This window comes from Danaus plexippus, chromosome 12, assembly GCF_018135715.1.
Source record: "Danaus plexippus chromosome 12, MEX_DaPlex, whole genome shotgun sequence".
In the NCBI taxonomy this organism is placed as follows: domain Eukaryota; kingdom Metazoa; phylum Arthropoda; class Insecta; order Lepidoptera; family Nymphalidae; genus Danaus; species Danaus plexippus.
The window spans coordinates 3,818,377-3,834,754 of record NC_083545.1 but is presented as its reverse complement, the minus strand read 5'-3'; the positions used below and the strand labels follow the sequence as shown (position 1 = coordinate 3,834,754).

Here is a 16,378-nt window from a genome sequence, read left to right as displayed (position 1 = left end):
TATTATTCTCAGGTACAAGATTGTGAGAGAATTCAAATGATCCTGGTCATCTTCCATTAAAATGTGAGTACAGTAACAATTAAAAATGTATAATGTTAATTATCAAAGAAAACGTAAGACCCTACCAAAGCCGATGTGTGAACAGAACTCACTGCCACACTTGACTCTGGCTAGGAACAGTAAAACACTCCGTGTAAGATATTCTCTCATTATGATTGTATATCCAAGGGTTGAATGTAACAATTTTGTTAAAAAATAGTTAAATATATTTCTATACAAACATAAAAAGGAATAGCAGCTAGTTATAAAACATTTTTTCTTTGCAGATTTCAAACTGAAGAATCAAATGATGGCAAAGTCTTTCAAATCGAGGTACATTTCTTAGTTGTAATGAATACAATTTCAAATATACTAAAACATAATTTAGTTAGTAATTATACAAATTTTAGAAACAATATTTTAACCATGTAGTATATAGTTTAATGCGATTAATACAATTGCGTTTTGGGTTAAGTCCGATAATATTATGATGAATAACTAAGTTATCCCTGTCTCACAGAGCCGTGGGGAAAATATGGTTTGGTAACATCTGAAAGTATTTAATTGAACCAATAGGCAATTGCAACAGTGACATATAAAAAATTGATTTTGAAATATTTTGTTACAGTATCCTTTTATTAAACTGGAATTCAAACCCAAAAGTTGGATAAAGATTCTTGCAGAAATGGTAAGCCAAAGTTGTGTGATTAAATGTTTTAAATTTTAATATCTCTCCCATTTCTTTGTTTAGAAATACACATTATGATGATTTTTGTAACCGCCCCAGGCTGACTTATTGATGATTGGTTTTACTGAAAATATAAAAAAAATCCAAAAATGCTGCTATTTACACCTGGAGGAATGTTTTCTGATATGTAAATATTTTTCAGATTACGCCACCCTCCCACAGTGCAGTATACACGATGTGAATACGACGCCATATAAATATATGTAAGTGTGACTGACATATACAACTATTCCCAAGTAAATTATTTCTCAATAAATGGATGCACAGTTTGTTGTTAAGTAACACTAAGAGCAAGTTCTCATTTCATTGTCTTGCCCTTGTTTTATTTGGAATACACATTATGATGATTTTTGTAACCGCCCCAGGCTGACTTGTTGATGATTGGTTTTACTGAAAATATAAAAAAATCCAAAAAAGTTGCTTTATACACCTGGAGGAATGTTTTTTGATATGTAAATATTTTTCAGATTACGCCACCCTCCCACAGTGCAGTATACACGATGTGAATACGATGCCATATAAATATATGTAAGTGTGGCTGAATTATATAACTACATATTCACAAATAAATTATTTCTCAATAAATGGATGCATAGTTGGTTGTTAAGTAGCATTAATAGCAAGTTCTCATTTCATTGTCTTGCCCTCGTTTTATTTAGAATACACATTATGATGATTTTTGTAACCGCCCCAGGCTGACTTATTGATGATTGGTTTTACTGAAAATATAAAAAAATCCAAAAATGCTGCTATTTACACCTGGAGGAATGTTTTCTGATATGTAAATATTTTTCAGATTACGCCACCCTCCCACAGTGCAGTATACACGATGTGAATACAACGCCATATAAATATATGTAAGTGTGACTGACATATATAACTATTCCCAAGTAAATTATTTCTCAATAAATGGATGCACAGTTGGTTGTTAAGTAGCATTAATAGCAAGTTCTCATTTCATTGTCTCGCCCTTGTTTTATTTGGAATACACATTATGATGATTTTTGTAACCGCCCCAGGCTGACTTATTGATGGTTGGTTTTACTGGAAATATAATAATGTTATAATACAGAAACCTTTAAGTAAATACTGTTTAATTTTTAGGTTTTTATATGTTTGACATCTCTTCTACAATACATTGTAAATCTTCTGGAATAAACATGATATTTAAGTGTAATATATATTCAACGCAAAACATCCGTAAATAATGTTTTAGTTCTGAACGTAAATATATCAAAACATTTTTTTATTATTTTCATACATTTCAGTCCAATTTTAAGTGATGTAATTTATGTCTCGTTCGTATGATCTACATGATTTCGATCTTACCAAATTCACTGATATCTACTACACTTTACCATTTATTATAAACAAAACATTGAATAAATAATAGCGAAGACTATATTATTCTCAGGTACAAGATTGTGAGAGAATTCAAATGATCCTGGTCATCTTCCATTAAAATGTGAGTACAGTAACAATTAAAATGTATAATGTTAATTATCAAAGAAAACGTAAGACCCTACCAAAGCCGATGTGTGAACAGAACTCACTGCCACACTTGACTCTGGCTAGGAACAGTAAAACACTCCGTGTAAGATATTCTCTCATTATGATGTATATCCAAGGGTTGAATGTAACAATTTTGTTAAAAAATAGTTAAATATATTTCTATACAAACATAAAAAGGAATAGCAGCTAGTTATAAAACATTTTTTCTTTGCAGATTTCAAACTGAAGAATCAAATGATGGCAAAGTCTTTCAAATCGAGGTACATTTCTTAGTTGTAATGAATACAATTTCAAATATACTAAAACATAATTTAGTTAGTATTATACAAATTTTAGAAACAATATTTTAACCATGTAGTATATAGTTTAATGCGATTAATACAATTGCGTTTTGGGTTAAGTCCGATAATATTATGATGAATAACTAAGTTATCCTGTCTCACAGAGCCGTGGGGAAAATATGGTTTGGTAACATCTGAAAGTATTTAATTGAACCAATAGGCAATTGCAACAGTGACATATAAAAAATGATTTGAAATATTTTGTTACAGTATCCTTTTATTAAACTGGAATTCAAACCCAAAGTTGGATAAAGATTCTTGCAGAAATGGTAAGCCAAAGTTGTGTGATTAAATGTTTTAAATTTTAATATCTCTCCCATTTCTTTGTTTAGAAATACACATTATGATGATTTTTGTAACCGCCCCAGGCTGACTTATTGATGATTGGTTTTACTGAAAATATAAAAAAAATCCAAAAATGCTGCTATTTACACCTGGAGGAATGTTTTCTGATATGTAAATATTTTTCAGATTACGCCACCCTCCCACAGTGCAGTATACACGATGTGAATACGACGCCATATAAATATATGTAAGTGTGACTGACATATATAACTATTCCCAAGTAAATTATTTCTCAATAAATGGATGCACAGTTGGTTGTTAAGTAGCATTAATAGCAAGTTCTCATTTCATTGTCTCGCCCTTGTTTTATTTGGAATACACATTATGATGATTTTTGTAACCGCCCCAGGCTGACTTGTTGATGATTGGTTTTACTGAAAATATAAAAAATCCAAAAAAGCTGCTTTATACACCTGGAGGAATGTTTTTTGATATGTAAATATTTTTCAGATTACGCCACCCTCCCACAGTGCAGTATACACGATGTGAATACGATGCCATATAAATATATGTAAGTGTGACTGACATATATAACTATTCCCAAGTAAATTATTTCTCAATAAATGGATGCACAGTTTGTTGTTAAGTAACACTAAGAGCAAGTTCTCATTTCATTGTCTTGCCCTTGTTTTATTTAGAATACACATTATGATGATTTTTGTAACCGCCCCAGGCTGACTTATTGATGATTGGTTTTACTGAAAATATAAAAAAATCCAAAAATGCTGCTATTTACACCTGGAGGAATGTTTTCTGATATGTAAATATTTTTCAGATTACGCCACCCTTCCACAGTGCAGTATGCATCATGTGAAAAGGATGTCATATGTAAGTGTGGCTGAAATATATAACTACATATTCACAAATAAATTATTTCTCAATAAATGGATGCACAGTTGGTTGTTAAGTAGCATTAATAGCAAGTTCTCATTTCATTGTCTCGCCCTTGTTTTATTTGGAATACACATTATGATGATTTTTGTAACCGCCCCAGGCTGACTTGTTGATGATTGGTTTTACTGAAAATATAAAAAAATCCAAAAATGCTGCTATTTACACCTGGAGGAATGTTTTCTGATATGTAAATATTTTTCAGATTACGCCACCCTCCCACAGTGCAGTATACACGATGTGAATACGATGCCATATAAATATATGTAAGTGTGGCTGAATTATATAACTACATATTCACAAATAAATTATTTCTCAATAAATGGATGCATAGTTGGTTGTTAAGTAGCATTAATAGCAAGTTCTCATTTCATTGTCTTGCCCTCGTTTTATTTAGAATACACATTATGATGATTTTTGTAACCGCCCCAGGCTGACTTATTGATGATTGGTTTTACTGAAAATATAAAAAAAATCCAAAAATGCTGCTATTTACACCTGGAGGAATGTTTTCTGATATGTAAATATTTTTCAGATTACGCCACCCTCCCACAGTGCAGTATACACGATGTGAATACGACGCCATATAAATATATGTAAGTGTGACTGACATATATAACTATTCCCAAGTAAATTATTTCTCAATAAATGGATGCATAGTTGGTTGTTAAGTAGCATTAATAGCAAGTTCTCATTTCATTGTCTTGCCCTCGTTTTATTTAGAATACACATTATGATGATTTTTGTAACCGCCCCAGGCTGACTTATTGATGATTGGTTTTACTGAAAATATAAAAAAATCCAAAAATGCTGCTATTTACACCTGGAGGAATGTTTTCTGATATGTAAATATTTTTCAGATTACGCCACCCTCCCACAGTGCAGTATACACGATGTGAATACGACGCCATATAAATATATGTAAGTGTGACTGACATATATAACTATTCCCAAGTAAATTATTTCTCAATAAATGGATGCACAGTTGGTTGTTAAGTAGCATTAATAGCAAGTTCTCATTTCATTGTCTCGCCCTTGTTTTATTTGGAATACACATTATGATGATTTTTGTAACCGCCCCAGGCTGACTTGTTGATGATTGGTTTTACTGAAAATATAAAAAAATCCAAAAATGCTGCTATTTACACCTGGAGGAATGTTTTCTGATATGTAAATATTTTTCAGATTACGCCACCCTCCCACAGTGCAGTATACACGATGTGAATACGATGCCATATAAATATATGTAAGTGTGGCTGAATTATATAACTACATATTCACAAATAAATTATTTCTCAATAAATGGATGCATAGTTTGTTGTTAAGTAGCATTAATAGCAAGTTCTCATTTCATTGTCTTGCCCTCGTTTATTTAGAATACACATTATGATGATTTTTGTAACCGCCCCAGGCTGACTTGTTGATGATTGGTTTTACTGAAAATATAAAAAAATCCAAAAATGCTGCTATTTACACCTGGAGGAATGTTTTCTGATATGTAAATATTTTTCAGATTACGCCACCCTCCCACAGTGCAGTATACACGATGTGAATACGACGCCATATAAATATATGTAAGTGTGACTGACATATATAACTATTCCCAAGTAAATTATTTCTCAATAAATGGATGCACAGTTTGTTGTTAAGTAACACTAAGAGCAAGTTCTCATTTCATTGTCTTGCCCTTATTTTATTTAGAATACACATTATGATGATTTTTGTAACCGCCCCAGGCTGACTTATTGATGATTGGTTTTACTGAAAATATAAAAAAATCCAAAAATGCTGCTATTTACACCTGGAGGAATGTTTTCTGATATGTAAATATTTTTCAGATTACGCCACCCTCCCACAGTGCAGTATACACGATGTGAATACGACGCCATATAAATATATGTAAGTGTGGCTGAAATATATAACTACATATTCACAAATAAATAATTTCTCAATAAATGGATGCACAGTTTGTTGTTAAGTAACATTAATGGCAAGTTCTCATTTCATTGTCTTGCCCTTGTTTTATTTGGAATACACATTATGATGATTTTTGTAACCGCCCCAGGCTGACTTATTGATGATTGGTTTTACCGAAAATATAAAAAAATCCAAAAATGCTGCTATTTACACCTGGAGGAATGTTTTCTGATATGTAAATATTTTTCAGATTACGCCACCCTCCCACAGTGCAGTATACACGATGTGAATACGACGCCATATAAATAAATGTAAGTGTGACTGACATATATAACTATTCCCAAGTAAATTATTTCTCAATAAATGGATGCACAGTTGTTTGTTAAGTAACATTAATAGCAAGTTCTCATTTCATTGTCTCGCCCTTGTTTTATTTGGAATACACATTATGATGATTTTTGTAACCGCCCCAGGCTGACTTATTGATGATTGGTTTTACTGAAAATATAAAAAAATCCAAAAATGCTGCTATTTACACCTGGAGGAATGTTTTCTGATATGTAAATATTTTTCAGATTACGCCACCCTCCCACAGTGCAGTATACACGATGTGAATACGACGCCATATAAATATATGTAAGTGTGACTGACATATACAACTATTCCCAAGTAAATTATTTCTCAATAAATGGATGCACAGTTTGTTGTTAAGTAACACTAAGAGCAAGTTCTCATTTCATTGTCTCGCCCTTGTTTTATTTGGAATACACATTATGATGATTTTTGTAACCGCCCCAGGCTGACTTGTTGATGATTGGTTTTACTGAAAATATAAAAAAATCCAAAAAAGCTGCTTTATACACCTGGAGGAATGTTTTCTGATATGTAAATATTTTTCAGATTACGCCACCCTCCCACAGTGCAGTATACACGATGTGAATACGACGCCATATAAATATATGTAAGTGTGACTGACATATATAACTATTCCCAAGTAAATTATTTCTCAATAAATGGATGCACAGTTGGTTGTTAAGTAGCATTAATAGCAAGTTCTCATTTCATTGTCTCGCCCTTGTTTTATTTGGAATACACATTATGATGATTTTTGTAACCGCCCCAGGCTGACTTGTTGATGATTGGTTTTACTGAAAATATAAAAAATCCAAAAATGCTGCTATTTACACCTGGAGGAATGTTTTCTGATATGTAAATATTTTTCAGATTACGCCACCCTCCCACAGTGCAGTATACACGATGTGAATACGACGCCATATAAATATATGTAAGTGTGACTGACATATATAACTATTCCCAAGTAAATTATTTCTCAATAAATGGATGCACAGTTGGTTGTTAAGTAGCATTAATAGCAAGTTCTCATTTCATTGTCTCGCCCTTGTTTTATTTGGAATACACATTATGATGATTTTTGTAACCGCCCCAGGCTGACTTGTTGATGATTGGTTTTACTGAAAATATAAAAAAATCCAAAAAAGCTGCTTTATACACCTGGAGGAATGTTTTTTGATATGTAAATATTTTTCAGATTACGCCACCCTCCCACAGTGCAGTATACACGATGTGAATACGACGCCATATAAATATATGTAAGTGTGACTGACATATATAACTATTCCCAAGTAAATTATTTCTCAATAAATGGATGCACAGTTTGTTGTTAAGTAACACTAATAGCAAGTTCTCATTTCATTGTCTTGCCCTGTGTTTTATTTGGAATACACATTATGATGATTTTTGTAACCGCCCCAGGCTGACTTATTGATGATTGGTTTTACTGAAAATATAAAAAAATCCAAAAATGCTGCTATTTACACCTGGAGGAATGTTTTCTGATATGTAAATATTTTTCAGATTACGCCACCCTCCCACAGTGCAGTATACACGATGTGAATACGATGCCATATAAATATATGTAAGTGTGGCTGAATTATATAACTACATATTCACAAATAAATTATTTCTCAATAAATGGATGCATAGTTGGTTGTTAAGTAGCATTAATAGCAAGTTCTCATTTCATTGTCTTGCCCTCGTTTTATTTAGAATACACATTATGATGATTTTTGTAACCGCCCCAGGCTGACTTATTGATGATTGGTTTTACTGAAAATATAAAAAAAATCCAAAAATGCTGCTATTTACACCTGGAGGAATGTTTTCTGATATGTAAATATTTTTCAGATTACGCCACCCTCCCACAGTGCAGTATACACGATGTGAATACGACGCCATATAAATATATGTAAGTGTGACTGACATATATAACTATTCCCAAGTAAATTATTTCTCAATAAATGGATGCACAGTTGGTTGTTAAGTAGCATTTATAGCAAGTTCTCATTTCATTGTCTCGCCCTTGTTTTATTTGGAATACACATTATGATGATTTTTGTAACCGCCCCAGGCTGACTTGTTGATGATTGGTTTTACTGAAAATATAAAAAAATCCAAAAAAGCTGCTTTATACACCTGGAGGAATGTTTTTTGATATGTAAATATTTTTCAGATTACGCCACCCTCCCACAGTGCAGTATACACGATGTGAATACGATGCCATATAAATATATGTAAGTGTGACTGACATATATAACTATTCCCAAGTAAATTATTTCTCAATAAATGGATGCACAGTTTGTTGTTAAGTAACACTAAGAGCAAGTTCTCATTTCATTGTCTTGCCCTTGTTTTATTTAGAATACACATTATGATGATTTTTGTAACCGCCCCAGGCTGACTTATTGATGATTGGTTTTACTGAAAATATAAAAAAATCCAAAAATGCTGCTATTTACACCTGGAGGAATGTTTTCTGATATGTAAATATTTTTCAGATTACGCCACCCTCCCACAGTGCAGTATACACGATGTGAATACGACGCCATATAAATATATGTAAGTGTGACTGACATATATAACTATTCCCAAGTAAATTATTTCTCAATAAATGGATGCACAGTTGTTTGTTAAGTAACATTAATAGCAAGTTCTCATTTCATTGTCTCGCCCTTGTTTTATTTGGAATACACATTATGATGATTTTTGTAACCGCCCCAGGCTGACTTATTGATGATTGGTTTTACTGAAAATATAAAAAAATCCAAAAATGCTGCTATTTACACCTGGAGGAATGTTTTCTGATATGTAAATATTTTTCAGATTACGCCACCCTCCCACAGTGCAGTATACACGATGTGAATACGACGCCATATAAATATATGTAAGTGTGACTGACATATATAACTATTCCCAAGTAAATTATTTCTCAATAAATGGATGCACAGTTGTTTGTTAAGTAACATTAATAGCAAGTTCTCATTTCATTGTCTCGCCCTTGTTTTATTTGGAATACACATTATGATGATTTTTGTAACCGCCCCAGGCTGACTTATTGATGATTGGTTTTACTGAAAATATAAAAAAATCCAAAAATGCTGCTATTTACACCTGGAGGAATGTTTTCTGATATGTAAATATTTTTCAGATTACGCCACCCTCCCACAGTGCAGTATACACGATGTGAATACGACGCCATATAAATATATGTAAGTGTGACTGACATATACAACTATTCCCAAGTAAATTATTTCTCAATAAATGGATGCACAGTTTGTTGTTAAGTAACACTAAGAGCACTTTCTCATTTCATTGTCTCGCCCTTGTTTTATTTGGAATACACATTATGATGATTTTTGTAACCGCCCCAGGCTGACTTGTTGATGATTGGTTTTACTGAAAATATAAAAAAATCCAAAAAAGCTGCTTTATACACCTGGAGGAATGTTTTTTGATATGTAAATATTTTTCAGATTACGCCACCCTCCCACAGTGCAGTATACACGATGTGAATACGATGCCATATAAATATATGTAAGTGTGGCTGAATTATATAACTACATATTCACAAATAAATTATTTCTCAATAAATGGATGCATAGTTGGTTGTTAAGTAGCATTAATAGCAAGTTCTCATTTCATTGTCTTGCCCTCGTTTTATTTAGAATACACATTATGATGATTTTTGTAACCGCCCCAGGCTGACTTATTGATGATTGGTTTTACTGAAAATATAAAAAAATCCAAAAATGCTGCTATTTACACCTGGAGGAATGTTTTCTGATATGTAAATATTTTTCAGATTACGCCACCCTCCCACAGTGCAGTATACACGATGTGAATACGACGCCATATAAATATATGTAAGTGTGACTGACATATATAACTATTCCCAAGTAAATTATTTCTCAATAAATGGATGCACAGTTGGTTGTTAAGTAGCATTAATAGCAAGTTCTCATTTCATTGTCTCGCCCTTGTTTTATTTGGAATACACATTATGATGATTTTTGTAACCGCCCCAGGCTGACTTGTTGATGATTGGTTTTACTGAAAATATAAAAAAATCCAAAAAAGCTGCTTTATACACCTGGAGGAATGTTTTTTGATATGTAAATATTTTTCAGATTACGCCACCCTCCCACAGTGCAGTATACACGATGTGAATACGATGCCATATAAATATATGTAAGTGTGACTGACATATATAACTATTCCCAAGTAAATTATTTCTCAATAAATGGATGCACAGTTTGTTGTTAAGTAACACTAAGAGCAAGTTCTCATTTCATTGTCTTGCCCTTGTTTTATTTAGAATACACATTATGATGATTTTTGTAACCGCCCCAGGCTGACTTATTGATGATTGGTTTTACTGAAAATATAAAAAAATCCAAAAATGCTGCTATTTACACCTGGAGGAATGTTTTCTGATATGTAAATATTTTTCAGATTACGCCACCCTTCCACAGTGCAGTATGCATCATGTGAAAAGGATGTCATATGTAAGTGTGGCTGAAATATATAACTACATATTCACAAATAAATTATTTCTCAATAAATGGATGCATAGTTGGTTGTTAAGTAACATTAATAGCAAGTTCTCATTTCATTGTCTCGCCCTTGTTTTATTTGGAATACACATTATGATGATTTTTGTAACCGCCCCAGGCTGACTTGTTGATGATTGGTTTTACTGAAAATATAAAAAAATCCAAAAATGCTGCTATTTACACCTGGAGGAATGTTTTCTGATATGTAAATATTTTTCAGATTACGCCACCCTCCCACAGTGCAGTATACACGAAGTGAATACGACGCCATATAAATATATGTAAGTGTGACTGACATATATAACTATTCCCAAGTAAATTATTTCTCAATAAATGGATGCACAGTTTGTTGTTAAGTAACATTAATAGCAAGTTCTCATTTCATTGTCTCGCCCTTGTTTTATTTGGAATACACATTATGATGATTTTTGTAACCGCCCCAGGCTGACTTATTGATGATTGGTTTTACTGAAAATATAAAAAAATCCAAAAATGCTGCTATTTACACCTGGAGGAATGTTTTCTGATATGTAAATATTTTTCAGATTACGCCACCCTCCCACAGTGCAGTATACACGATGTGAATACGACGCCATATAAATATATGTAAGTGTGACTGACATATACAACTATTCCCAAGTAAATTATTTCTCAATAAATGGATGCACAGTTTGTTGTTAAGTAACATTAATAGCAAGTTCTCATTTCATTGTCTCGCCCTTGTTTTATTTGGAATACACATTATGATGATTTTTGTAACCGCCCCAGGCTGACTTGTTGATGATTGGTTTTACTGAAAATATAAAAAAATCCAAAAAAGCTGCTTTATACACCTGGAGGAATGTTTTTTGATATGTAAATATTTTTCAGATTACGCCACCCTCCCACAGTGCAGTATACACGATGTGAATACGATGCCATATAAATATATGTAAGTGTGGCTGAATTATATAACTACATATTCACAAATAAATTATTTCTCAATAAATGGATGCATAGTTGGTTGTTAAGTAGCATTAATAGCAAGTTCTCATTTCATTGTCTTGCCCTCGTTTTATTTAGAATACACATTATGATGATTTTTGTAACCGCCCCAGGCTGACTTATTGATGATTGGTTTTACTGAAAATATAAAAAAATCCAAAAATGCTGCTATTTACACCTGGAGGAATGTTTTCTGATATGTAAATATTTTTCAGATTACGCCACCCTCCCACAGTGCAGTATACACGATGTGAATACGACGCCATATAAATATATGTAAGTGTGGCTGAATTATATAACTACATATTCACAAATAAATTATTTCTCAATAAATGGATGCATAGTTGGTTGTTAAGTAGCATTAATAGCAAGTTCTCATTTCATTGTCTTGCCCTCGTTTTATTTAGAATACACATTATGATGATTTTTGTAACCGCCCCAGGCTGACTTATTGATGATTGGTTTTACTGAAAATATAAAAAAATCCAAAAATGCTGCTATTTACACCTGGAGGAATGTTTTCTGATATGTAAATATTTTTCAGATTACGCCACCCTCCCACAGTGCAGTATACACGATGTGAATACGACGCCATATAAATATATGTAAGTGTGACTGACATATATAACTATTCCCAAGTAAATTATTTCTCAATAAATGGATGCACAGTTGGTTGTTAAGTAGCATTAATAGCAAGTTCTCATTTCATTGTCTCGCCCTTGTTTTATTTGGAATACACATTATGATGATTTTTGTAACCGCCCCAGGCTGACTTGTTGATGATTGGTTTTACTGAAAATATAAAAAAATCCAAAAAAGCTGCTTTATACACCTGGAGGAATGTTTTTTGATATGTAAATATTTTTCAGATTACGCCACCCTCCCACAGTGCAGTATACACGATGTGAATACGACGCCATATAAATATATGTAAGTGTGACTGACATATATAACTATTCCCAAGTAAATTATTTCTCAATAAATGGATGCACAGTTTGTTGTTAAGTAACACTAATAGCAAGTTCTCATTTCATTGTCTTGCCCTGTGTTTTATTTGGAATACACATTATGATGATTTTTGTAACCGCCCCAGGCTGACTTATTGATGATTGGTTTTACTGAAAATATAAAAAAATCCAAAAATGCTGCTATTTACACCTGGAGGAATGTTTTCTGATATGTAAATATTTTTCAGATTACGCCACCCTCCCACAGTGCAGTATACACGATGTGAATACGACGCCATATAAATATATGTAAGTGTGACTGACATATACAACTATTCCCAAGTAAATTATTTCTCAATAAATGGATGCACAGTTTGTTGTTAAGTAACACTAAGAGCAAGTTCTCATTTCATTGTCTCGCCCTTGTTTTATTTGGAATACACATTATGATGATTTTTGTAACCGCCCCAGGCTGACTTGTTGATGATTGGTTTTACTGAAAATATAAAAAAATCCAAAAAAGCTGCTTTATACACCTGGAGGAATGTTTTTTGATATGTAAATATTTTTCAGATTACGCCACCCTTCCACAGTGCAGTATGCATCATGTGAAAAGGATGTCATATGTAAGTGTGGCTGAAATATATAACTACATATTCACAAATAAATTATTTCTCAATAAATGGATGCACAGTTGGTTGTTAAGTAGCATTAATAGCAAGTTCTCATTTCATTGTCTCGCCCTTGTTTTATTTGGAATACACATTATGATGATTTTTGTAACCGCCCCAGGCTGACTTGTTGATGATTGGTTTTACTGAAAATATAAAAAAATCCAAAAATGCTGCTATTTACACCTGGAGGAATGTTTTCTGATATGTAAATATTTTTCAGATTACGCCACCCTCCCACAGTGCAGTATACACGATGTGAATACGATGCCATATAAATATATGTAAGTGTGGCTGAATTATATAACTACATATTCACAAATAAATTATTTCTCAATAAATGGATGCATAGTTGGTTGTTAAGTAGCATTAATAGCAAGTTCTCATTTCATTGTCTTGCCCTCGTTTTATTTAGAATACACATTATGATGATTTTTGTAACCGCCCCAGGCTGACTTATTGATGATTGGTTTTACTGAAAATATAAAAAAATCCAAAAAAGTTGCTATTTACACCTGGAGGAATGTTTTCTGATATGTAAATATTTTTCAGATTACGCCACCCTCCCACAGTGCAGTATACACGATGTGAATACGACGCCATATAAATATATGTAAGTGTGACTGACATATATAACTATTCCCAAGTAAATTATTTCTCAATAAATGGATGCACAGTTGGTTGTTAAGTAGCATTAATAGCAAGTTCTCATTTCATTGTCTCGCCCTTGTTTTATTTGGAATACACATTATGATGATTTTTGTAACCGCCCCAGGCTGACTTGTTGATGATTGGTTTTACTGAAAATATAAAAAAATCCAAAAAAGCTGCTTTATACACCTGGAGGAATGTTTTTTGATATGTAAATATTTTTCAGATTACGCCACCCTCCCACAGTGCAGTATACACGATGTGAATACGACGCCATATAAATATATGTAAGTGTGACTGACATATATAACTATTCCCAAGTAAATTATTTCTCAATAAATGGATGCACAGTTTGTTGTTAAGTAACACTAATAGCAAGTTCTCATTTCATTGTCTTGCCCTGTGTTTTATTTGGAATACACATTATGATGATTTTTGTAACCGCCCCAGGCTGACTTATTGATGATTGGTTTTACTGAAAATATAAAAAAATCCAAAATGCTGCTATTTACACCTGGAGGAATGTTTTCTGATATGTAAATATTTTTCAGATTACGCCACCCTCCCACAGTGCAGTATACACGATGTGAATACGACGCCATATAAATATATGTAAGTGTGACTGACATATACAACTATTCCCAAGTAAATTATTTCTCAATAAATGGATGCACAGTTTGTTGTTAAGTAACACTAAGAGCAAGTTCTCATTTCATTGTCTCGCCCTTGTTTTATTTGGAATACACATTATGATGATTTTTGTAACCGCCCCAGGCTGACTTGTTGATGATTGGTTTTACTGAAAATATAAAAAAATCCAAAAAAGCTGCTTTATACACCTGGAGGAATGTTTTTTGATATGTAAATATTTTTCAGATTACGCCACCCTTCCACAGTGCAGTATGCATCATGTGAAAAGGATGTCATATGTAAGTGTGGCTGAAATATATAACTACATATTCACAAATAAATTATTTCTCAATAAATGGATGCACAGTTGGTTGTTAAGTAGCATTAATAGCAAGTTCTCATTTCATTGTCTCGCCCTTGTTTATTTGGAATACACATTATGATGATTTTTGTAACCGCCCCAGGCTGACTTGTTGATGATTGGTTTTACTGAAAATATAAAAAAATCCAAAAATGCTGCTATTTACACCTGGAGGAATGTTTTCTGATATGTAAATATTTTTCAGATTACGCCACCCTCCCACAGTGCAGTATACACGATGTGAATACGATGCCATATAAATATATGTAAGTGTGGCTGAATTATATAACTACATATTCACAAATAAATTATTTCTCAATAAATGGATGCATAGTTGGTTGTTAAGTAGCATTAATAGCAAGTTCTCATTTCATTGTCTTGCCCTCGTTTTATTTAGAATACACATTATGATGATTTTTGTAACCGCCCCAGGCTGACTTGTTGATGATTGGTTTTACTGAAAATATAAAAAAATCCAAAAAAGTTGCTTTATACACCTGGAGGAATGTTTTTTGATATGTAAATATTTTTCAGATTACGCCACCCTCCCACAGTGCAGTATACACGATGTGAATACGATGCCATATAAATATATGTAAGTGTGGCTGAATTATATAACTACATATTCACAAATAAATTATTTCTCAATAAATGGATGCATAGTTGGTTGTTAAGTAGCATTAATAGCAAGTTCTCATTTCATTGTCTTGCCCTCGTTTTATTTAGAATACACATTATGATGATTTTTGTAACCGCCCCAGGCTGACTTATTGATGATTGGTTTTACTGAAAATATAAAAAAATCCAAAAATGCTGCTATTTACACCTGGAGGAATGTTTTCTGATATGTAAATATTTTTCAGATTACGCCACCCTCCCACAGTGCAGTATACACGATGTGAATACAACGCCATATAAATATATGTAAGTGTGACTGACATATATAACTATTCCCAAGTAAATTATTTCTCAATAAATGGATGCACAGTTGGTTGTTAAGTAGCATTAATAGCAAGTTCTCATTTCATTGTCTCGCCCTTGTTTTATTTGGAATACACATTATGATGATTTTTGTAACCGCCCCAGGCTGACTTATTGATGGTTGGTTTTACTGGAAATATAATAATGTTATAATACAGAAACCTTTAAGTAAATACTGTTTAATTTTAGGTTTTTATATGTTTGACATCTCTTCTACAATACATTGTAAATCTTCTGGAATAAACATGATATTTAAGTGTAATATATATTCAACGCAAAACATCCGTAAATAATGTTTTAGTTCTGAACGTAAATATATCAAAACATTTTTTTATTATTTTTCATACATTTCAGTCCAATTTTAAGTGATGTAATTTATGTCTCGTTCGTATGATCTACATGATTTCGATCTTACCAAATTCACTGATATCTACTACACTTTACCATTTA

General features: G+C 32.5%; 2 long non-coding RNA genes across 2 annotated transcripts; both read left to right on the top strand.

The window, feature by feature from the left end:
- On the top strand, positions 1-10,981 carry LOC133319111 (uncharacterized). The gene is made up of 6 exons (XR_009752814.1): positions 1-63; positions 327-372; positions 668-727; positions 3,761-3,813; positions 10,603-10,655; positions 10,924-10,981. It is a non-coding gene; the product is annotated as an uncharacterized LOC133319111 (long non-coding RNA).
- Positions 2,201-2,884, top strand: LOC133319112 (uncharacterized). The gene is made up of 3 exons (XR_009752815.1): positions 2,201-2,252; positions 2,514-2,559; positions 2,851-2,884. It is a non-coding gene; the product is annotated as an uncharacterized LOC133319112 (long non-coding RNA).
- Positions 10,982-16,378: the final 5,397 nt, after the last annotated feature.